This window comes from Leptonychotes weddellii, chromosome 7 (genome assembly GCF_054177405.1).
Source record: "Leptonychotes weddellii isolate Sample4059 chromosome 7, ASM5417740v2, whole genome shotgun sequence".
Lineage (NCBI taxonomy): Eukaryota > Metazoa > Chordata > Mammalia > Carnivora > Phocidae > Leptonychotes > Leptonychotes weddellii.
Window position 1 is genome coordinate 134,193,249 of NC_138375.1, and position 9,463 is coordinate 134,202,711.

The window sequence follows — 9,463 nt, forward strand, 5'->3', positions numbered from 1 at the left end:
ATATTTTATTTAGGGGTGCCTGGTTGGTGCAGTTAAGTGGCCAAATCAGTTTCAGCTCAAGTCATGATCTCAGGGTCTTGAGATTGAGCCTTGCATCAGGCTTATGCTCAGCGCAGAGTCTGCTTGAGACTCTCTCTTTCTGCCCCTTCTGCCTGTACTCTCTCTCTCTGAGATAAATAAAATCTAAAAATATATATATTTTTTAATTTTCTCCAAAAATTTTGTTCTTTTTAAAATGGCATTCAGGTTTTATGTTTTGTTTTCAGTAGATTTCTATGACAAATTATAAAATTTTCCATCCAATTGTCTCTATTTTTAAGGTTTTAAGCTATGCACACATATATACGCTTACATTTTTATTAGAAATTTCAAATAGTGTTAGTATGATAGACATACAGAGTGACTAATGGCTGTGAATTACTTTTTTTTTTATTTTATTCAATTTCCCATTCTCCTAAGGACAATAGAGATGGATGGGACCAATGAGAGCACCCAGGGAAATTTCATCCTTTTGGGGTTTTCTGACCGCCCCATCTGGAGAGGATCCTCTTTGTGGTCATCTTGATTGCATATCTCCTGACCCTTGTGGGCACCACCACCATCATCCTGGTGTCCCGGCTGGACCCCCACCTCCACATTCCCATGTACTTCTTCCTCACCCACCTATCCTTCCTGGACCTCAGTTTCACCACCAGCTCCATCCCTCAGCTGCTCTATAACCTGAATGGGCATGACAAGGCCATGAGCTACACAGGCTGTGCCATCCAGCTCTTCCTATTTCTGGGTCTGGGTGGTGTAGAGTGCCTGCTCCTGGCTGTCATGGCATATGACCGGTTTGTTGCAGTCTGCAAACCCCTCTACTACATGGTGATCATGAATCCACGCCTCTGCTTGGGTTTAGTGTCCCTTGCTTGGTGCTGTGGTGTGGCCAACTCTTTGATTATGTCCCCAGTGACTCTGTGGCTACCCCGCTGTGGGTACTGCAAAGTAGACCACTTCCTCTATGAAATGCTTGCCCTGATCTGGATGGCCTGTGTTAATACAGCTGCTGTTGAAGGCATTGCCTTTATTTTGGCAGTGGGCATTGTGCTGTCACCCCTGGTATTCATCCTGATCTCCTATGGCTACATCGTGAGAGCTGATTTAAGTATCCAGTCATCCTCAGGGAGGCACAAAGTCTTCAGTACCTGTGGCTCCCATCTCACAGTGGTCTCACTTTTTTATGGAAACATCATCTACATGTACATGCAACCAGGAACCAGCTCCTCCAATGACTAGGGAAAGATTCTCACTCTTTTCTACAACATTGTCACACCACTCCTGAACCCCCTGATCTACACCCTCAGAAACAAAGAGGTGAACGAGGCATTGAGAAGATTGGTTTTGGGAAATCTAGGTTTAAGGAAGAGATTATAATAAAACACAATGATAGCAATTCCCCCTTATGTTAAAATCCTACAAAAAATATTTATCCATTATCTTGCATGACTACCCGCCTGCCAGAGTTTGGGCATATATCATCACAGTTTATGGCCCAACTTTAGTTTTCTTTTGTGTAAGTAGTACAGGAGTACATAAATTATGATATCAAAAACAATAGTTCTCAAAGGAACATCTATTAATCATTGCTGATGCACAAATATCTAGATGGTTCACATACTGTGCTAAAAAGCTAGGGGCAGTGATTGGAGCCATGTTTTCTAGAAAGGAAAGAGAGAATAAAAATGAAATTTCTTTTACCCAAACTTTCGGAAATATTTAACCATTAGAGCATATTGGATATTTTATTCTAGTTATTCACTTTTATAAATCTTGATAAGATCTGTCAGCATGGACAAGAATTTATTTTCCACTTTCATTTTCTTACAACAAAACCAACAAAAACAGAAACAACACTTCCATAGCAACATGTGGCTGTCAGTCCTTTTTATCTATTTATTCATTCAACAGCACTTAGTGAATGACAAATCTCTTTCAGGCACTGTTCTAGGTGCTGGGATTAAACTTCTGATCAAGAGTGACAAGGCCCTTGATTTTGTGAAATTTACCTATTAATGTGTATGCTGGTGACAATAAATAACAAAAAAATAAAGCTATCATTTATTGATAAAAGTAAATAAAATTTATATATTTAATAATATATATATTTTAAATATATGTGTGTGTATATATATATATATGTGTGTGTGTATATATAGTGGGAAATAACCATGAAGTTGAGAAAGGTTGGGAAAGATGGAATGCTCTTTGAAGGTCTTTTACCTGCACCCAGATAATGAAAAGGAAGACCTGCCACAATCACTCCTGGAGAAGGGATGTTACGTTTAAATTTTGTCAGGTAAGAGTAAGCTTGGCATGCTTTGAGATCAGAAGAATGGCCACTGTGCATACAGTGGGGTTCTAGAGAGATAATAATAATAGAGAGAATCAAAGAAGTAGAAAACGCCAGAGCATGGAGAATCTTACAGGCAATGCTACAGACTAGGAAGTTTACCTGTAGCACAGGACATTGTTGAGAAAATAAACAATATGATTTACAATTTTACAGGTCTACACCATCGGTTCTGCAGAGAATGGATATTTTGAGACAAAAGTGAAAGCAAAAAAGACTACTGCAGTAAACGAGGCAACAGTAGCTAATGCTTTGCAATAAACATTATCAGTGGAAAGAGTAAATTTACAATCAGAGATGTATTTTAGAGATCAAGCAAAGATATGTTCTAAAGGAACTTGTGGACTGAGAAATAATTAGGAATTAAGAATGACGTAATTTGTTGGGGCACCTGGGTGGCTCAGTCATTAAGCCTTTGCCTTCGGCTCAGGTCATGATCCCAGGGTCCTGGGATCTAGCCCCGCATCGGGCTCCCGGCTCGGCGGGAAGCCTGCTTCTCCCTCTCCCACTCCCCCTGCTTGTGTTCCTGCTCTCGCTGTCTCTGTCTCTGTCAAATAAATAAATAAAATCTTTAAAAAATAAATAAATAAATAAATAAATGAGGGGTGCCTGGATGGCTCAGTTGTTAAGCGCCTGCCTTCAGCTCAGGTCATGATCCCAGAGTCCAGGGATCGAGCCCCACATCGGGCTCTCTGCTCCACGGGAAGCCTGCTTCTCCCTCTCCCACTCCCCCTGCTTGTGCTCCCTCTCTCACTGTGTCTCTCTCTGTCAAATAAATAAATAAAATCTTTAAAAAAATAATGATGCAATTTATAATTTTAACAAATAAGTGTTTATTGGAACATTTTCTGGAATGGAAGTGACTGAAGTAAAAGCAGATATGCAGCTGGGGTAGGGATTCAGATGTTCGCTTTAGACAAATTATGTTTGAAATAAATAATAAATAGTCAAACAAGGATATCAATGTGGTGGTTATATAAAAGGTCAGGAACTCAGGTTAGAAAGGCAGGTTTGGAAATATTAATTGGAATTCACCAGTATACAGATGTTATTTAAATGCCTCAGATTTTATTGCCCATTTATGGGGTAAAAATAGACAAGATAACTGAAGTAAACAAGTTAAAGGAAAAGAAAAGGAAAAGAAAAAGAAAGAGACTGAAACTCAATCCTAAAATGAATTAATGTTATAAATCAGGCAGAGGAAAAAGGACCAGCAACACATTAGTATTGGGCAGTGTGGTCAATTGTTTGCAAAGATGACTATTACCAATTCTATCTTATGCATGTCTGCAGCCCCCTCCATCCACAGATGAACCCTTCAATATGGTCTGGTCACATGACTCACTTTGGCAGTTATAATGCTGTACCCATCATGGACCCAGTTCATCAGAGGCTTGGATGCTACTTTTTTCCCTTGGGATCTAGGTTCCATGTAAATTAAGCTCAGACCACACTGCTGAATACTAACAGGCAATATGAACAGATAGATCTGGTCAGAACGAGCCAGCCATTCCAGCCTCCAGCACTGTGAATGAGGTCATCCGACCAGAGCCAGACACCCAGCAAATACAGCCTTGTAAGTGGTCCACACTTCCAGAACATGGAACAAAGATGAGACATTCCTGCTAAGCCCTGTCAAAACTTCTGACTCATAAATTACAACAATAATAATGTAGTTTCCACTAGGTTTGAAGATAGTTTGGTTGGCAGAAATAAATAATGACCAGCAATTGAAAGGAAAATAAGTAGTGGGGTTTTGTTTGTTCATTTGTTTTTGTTTGTGTTTTTTGAAACCAAGCTCTAGATGGGGTCATCAAGTGTTTGGAATACTGCTAAGAACATTACAAGAGAAAACATGTAAGTGACCTAACAAAAAGAAGTTGGTGATGTTGACAATAGTTTCAGAGGATCAGTTGAGTACGAAATCCCATTTGGAGTGTGGTGAAGAAAGAAAGAAGATGAAAAAGTGGAAGCTTTGTTAGAATACTCTGTGGTATAAAAAAGGAAACACATAAGTGAGGCAATCCCTCATGGAATGTTTTGATTCATTTAAAAATAGGATATACTAAGTAGGTTTGTAAATTGAAGCTAATATGTAAAGGCAAAGGAAGGATCTATTGATGCCAGAAGTATCTAGTATAAGAACAGGTCTTTAAAAATGGCAAATCTTGGTGAATTCAAGGCTTTCAATAGGAACCAGTACATTTCAGTTGTGATATGGTAAAAGATGCAAGATGTATATGTAAATGGATGCAAGAGTATGTATTTTTATAGAGATAATGCATGGAGTTCTTCACTGTTTCTATTTCCTCATTACAATGTAAGAATTAGTCACCAGTTGAAGTACAGTGAGAGGCTGAATGGTGGCAGAGAATGTAGGTTGATATGAAGAGTAGAAAGAAGGTAAAATGTAGTCTTGAACTGGAAAATTGAAAGATCATTGTAGACATAACCCATAATATCTTGCTATGGTTTCTTGTCCTTTGTCATTTTTGGACAAGCATTTAAAATAAAACAAATTAGTACAATGTGAAAATTATTCTTCAAAAGTATGAAGGTTTTCAAATACTGGTGAACTATTAGCAGACAGTGAAGTTCTGTGTAGGCAGCATATAGATGGGTCTTTTTTTTTTTTTTTCCTTTATCCATCCCAACACCCTATGTCTTTTGATTGGAACATTTATGCCATTTACACTTAAAGTAATTGTTGATAAATATGTAGTTATTTCCATTTGGCTATATGTTTTCTGGTTGTTTTTGTAGTTCTCTCTTTTTTTGTTCTCTTTCTTTGTGATTGATGAGTTTCTTTAGTGTTATGTTAGGGTTTCTTTCTTTTTCTTTTTTGTTTTTTTTTGTTACCGTGAGGTTCATATATAAGATTTTAGGGTATGTAGCAGTCTATATTAATTTTGATGGTCCTTTCACATTAAATGCCTTCCTAAAAAGCACTCTCTTTCATTTTCTCTTACACTTTTTATATATATGCTGTCATATTTTACATCTTTTTATTCATAATTTTCTTACACCAAATTATGACCATTTCTTTTCCACTTAAAGAAACCCTTTAATTATAATGCTGGTTTAGTGATGATAGACTCCTTTAATTTTTGTTTTTCTAGGAAACTTTATCTCTACTTCAATTCTGAATGATAATCTTGACATGTAGAATGTTCTTGGTTATATTTTTTCTTTTTCTTCCTTTTAGCATTTTGAATATATCATGCCCCTCTCTTCTGGCCTGCAAAGTTTCTGCTAATAAATTAACTGGTAGCCTTGTAGAGTTTCCCTTGCATATAGTTTTGTGCTTCTCTCTTGCTACTTTTAACATTCTCTTTTTGTCTTTAACATTTGACATTTTAATTATTGTCAAGGGGGTCATGTGTAGGCCTCCTTGGGTTCATCTTGTTTGAAACTCTCTGTATGTTTCTTGAATCTGAATATTTATTTTCCTTCCTAGTTCAGGAATTTTTTTAGCTATTATTTCTTCAAATATGTTTTCTGCCTTTTTCTTTGTTTTCTTCTTCTTCTGCCATCCCTATAATGTAAATGATTTGTTTGATTGATGTTGTCCAAGAGATCTCTTAACCTATCCTTATTAATTTTTTTCTGTATTCCCTATTTTTGTTGTTCAGCCTCAGTGTTTTCATTACCCTGTGTTCCAAATTGCTGATATGTTCTTTTGTATCCTCTACCCTACTGTTGATTCCTTGTAGAGTACTTTTATTTAGTTATTATATGCTTCAACTCTGATTTTTCCTTTTACATATATATGTAATATATGTATATAATATATTATATTACAATATTTTATTGAAGTTCTCACTGAGTTCTTCTACTCTTCTATCCAGCTCGGTGTACACCTTTATGATCATTACTTTAATTTTTTTTATCAAGCATATTGCTTATTTCTGTTTAATTTAGTTATTTTTCTGAGGTTTGTCTTGTTCTTTCTTTGGAGCATATTTCTCTGTCTCCCCATTGTGATTGACTTTTTGTGCTTATTTCAATGGATTAGGTGGAACAGTTACTTTTTCTAAACTTGAAAGAATGGTCTTATGTATGTTCATTCCCTATGTAGACTATGTGTGCTTGGTGACTCTTGCTGCTTGGCTAGACCTGGGGCTGGTATGGGCTGGGGGTTCTGGGGCTCTCCACATGGCATATTCCCTGGCAAGATAGCTAAGGCTACAGAGGGTGCAAGCCAGAGTGTCCCAAGACTCTATGCAGGGAGCAACTTGGCAGGATAGCTGAAGCTGAAGAGGATGTTATCCAAGTTTTCTCAGGGCTCTCTGTGCAGAGAGTTCCCTGGCAGTGTGGCTGGAGCTGAGGTGGGTTGCAGGCCAGGAGGTTTCAAGTCTTTCAGCATAACAGGCATCATGGAAGGACAGCTAAACTGAAATGGGGTTAGGTCAGGGGTTCCAGCATTCTAAGCACAGAGGGCACACTATCAGGACATATGAAGCTGATGTGGATGTCAGTCAGGGGATCTTGCGGCTCTCCATACAACTGTCACCCTGTCAGAACAGCTAAAGCTGAAGTCAGTGCAGGCCAGTGTGCCCTAGAGTTCCATGCACTGAGGGTACCCTGGCTGGACAGCTGAAGCTCAAATGGTACAAGCTGGGTTATGCTGGGTGTTCTGTGCAGAGGATGCCCTGGTGGGGCAGCTAGAGATGAGGGAGGTGATGTGCAAGCCAGGAAGTCTCTGGGCTGTGTGCACAGAAAGTGCCCTGGCAGAATAGCTGAAACTAAAGTGGGTACAAACAGGGGGGACCTGGGGCTCTACACACAGAGGGCACTTTGGCAGGATAGTTGAAATAGATGTAAACCTGGGTGTTTCAAGACTCTGCACAGAGGCTGCCCTAGAGTTGTGGCTGGAGCTGAGGTGGGGTATAGGCTGGAAGGTCCTGGGGCACTCCATGCAGTGGGTACCCTGTCAGGAAATCTAAATTTAATGTGGGCATGTGCTGGTGTGGTCCATGGACTCTCCATGCAATATGTGCCCACACAGGACAGCTTAAGATGAGTTGTGTACAAAGCTGGGTGTCTCAAGGTGCTCAGGGCAAATGTGCCATGGTTGGGTGACTGGGGTCACCCAGGAGTTCATGGGTCTCTGTGCACAGGGGCACACTGGCAAAATGGCTGGATCTGAAGTAGACATCAGCCAGGACATTCTGGAGTGCTCTGTGCCAAGGGTGCCCGAGCAAGCCATCTGAAGCCAAAGTGGTACGAGCCTGGAGTGTTCTGGGGGTGCTGTACACTTTTGTCAACTTGGCACAAAGGCTAGAACTGTAGTTGATGCTAACCAGGATGTCCTAGTGTGCACTGCCTTGTGGCCACCTTGGTGTGATAGCTGGAGCTGATAATAGGCTAGGGCTGCTGGGCTCACTAAGGTGCAGGTCAGTTGGGATGCCCCGACTATGCACTGGTCTGTGCTTTCAAGGTGTGGGAGGTATGTAAACTTTGTCTCTCAGTCAATCCCACCCCAAGAATGTTCTAGCAGCTCCCTCACCTTTTGGGAGTGTTCGAGGTCTGGCTCTTTATGTATTAATTTTTCTTTACAACCTCAGCTCTTTTATTGCGCCCCAGTACAACGGGGAATGGTGTAAACTACTAGACTTGGGGCTTGTTGAAGTAGCAACCTGGCTATAGGTTCCAGACCCTGCTCTGGTCTGCACTTCCACGGTGGAGGGGGAGCATAAACTATGTCACTCTCCATTCACTCTGACCTAGAGAGAGCTCCAGTAGTCCCTTTGCCATTTGGAGGAGTTCAAGGGCTGGCTGTTTTATTAACTAGTTGCTCTTTTCAACTGTGGCTATTTTTCTGTGCCGAAGGAAAGTTAAATCTATTCCCAGTTCCTAAGCAGTATCCCTCCCCACTGAAGTTCAAAACATCAGAGGTGGGTGTTCCTTTCATGATTGTGTCTGTCTCTCTTGCTATTCTTTTAATGTTCATTCTTACTTTGGTTGTGCAGAAGTTGATCAGTCAGTCTTCAGTTTTTCAGGAGAAATTATTCTATAAATAGGTGTAATTTGGTGTGTTCTGTAGAGGAGATGAGTTCAGGGTCTTCCCATGTCACCATCTTAGACCAGAACTCTCCTCTAGTGTTTTTTTGTGTTTTTTTTTTTATTTCAGTTATTTAATTTTTCATCTCTGACTTGTTCTGTTTGATATTTTCAATCTCTGTTTAAGTTCTCATTGAATACATTCACTTTTTTTTTTTTCCCTCTAGATCCAGTGAGTATCTTTCTGACCATTATTTTGAATTCCTTATCAGGCATATTGCTTACCTCCATTTCATTTAACTCTTTTGCTGTGAATTTGTCTGTTCTTTCATTTGGGACATATTCCTCTGTCTCTTCATTTTATCTAAATCTCTGTTTGTTTCTATGTGTTAGGGAGGTTTGTTACCCCTCCTTGTCTTGAAAGTAGTGGCATTGTGTAGAAGAGGTCCTCTGGTGCCCTGTAGCACAATGCACCTGGTGACCGGAACCAGGTGCTCTGGTGTTATCTCCTGTGTGGTCTGTGTATGTCCTAGTGTTGTGGTTGAATCATATTTTCCTTCAGTCTAGCCACCTACAATGGCCCACTTTGTTTGTTGTGCATGCACTGAGTAGGGTTTGTTTCTTGCACTGTCCAGGTGCCTATCTGAGGCAGTGGTGGGCTCATAGATGGGTAGGTTCAGCAGTCAGACTACAGGTCTGCAGTTAGTCTCTCCACCCCAGGTGTGGGAACACCTACTGGGCAAGCTAAAAGGCTGGCCTATTGAAACTGCTTGTGTACTCTTGTGTGGGATTATCTCCCCCTCTTCCCAGGGCAGGAGTCACTTGGGAGTGGTAGTTGTCCCTGTTAGGGCTACTTTCAGGGTGTGGAAAGGCAAGATCTGCTTTGGAAAGATGCCTACCAAAGCAGGCAGATTGAATGTGGCTGGTCTGCAGGGAAACATGAAGGTGGAGCACATGGTGTTCGTAAGATGGGTGGAGAGTGTTAGCTCTGGTTCACATTAAGTCTCTGGCTATCTAAGCTGGCAGAGAGGAAGAGAAATGACATCCACCAGCACTTTTGCTCTTAGA

General features: G+C 40.4%; 1 pseudogene; it reads left to right on the forward strand.

Annotated features, from left to right (window-relative positions):
• The first annotated feature begins 281 nt into the window (after positions 1-281).
• LOC102746654 (olfactory receptor 2W3-like) lies at positions 282-1,513 on the forward strand (annotated as a pseudogene).
• The last annotated feature ends 7,950 nt before the right edge of the window (positions 1,514-9,463 follow it).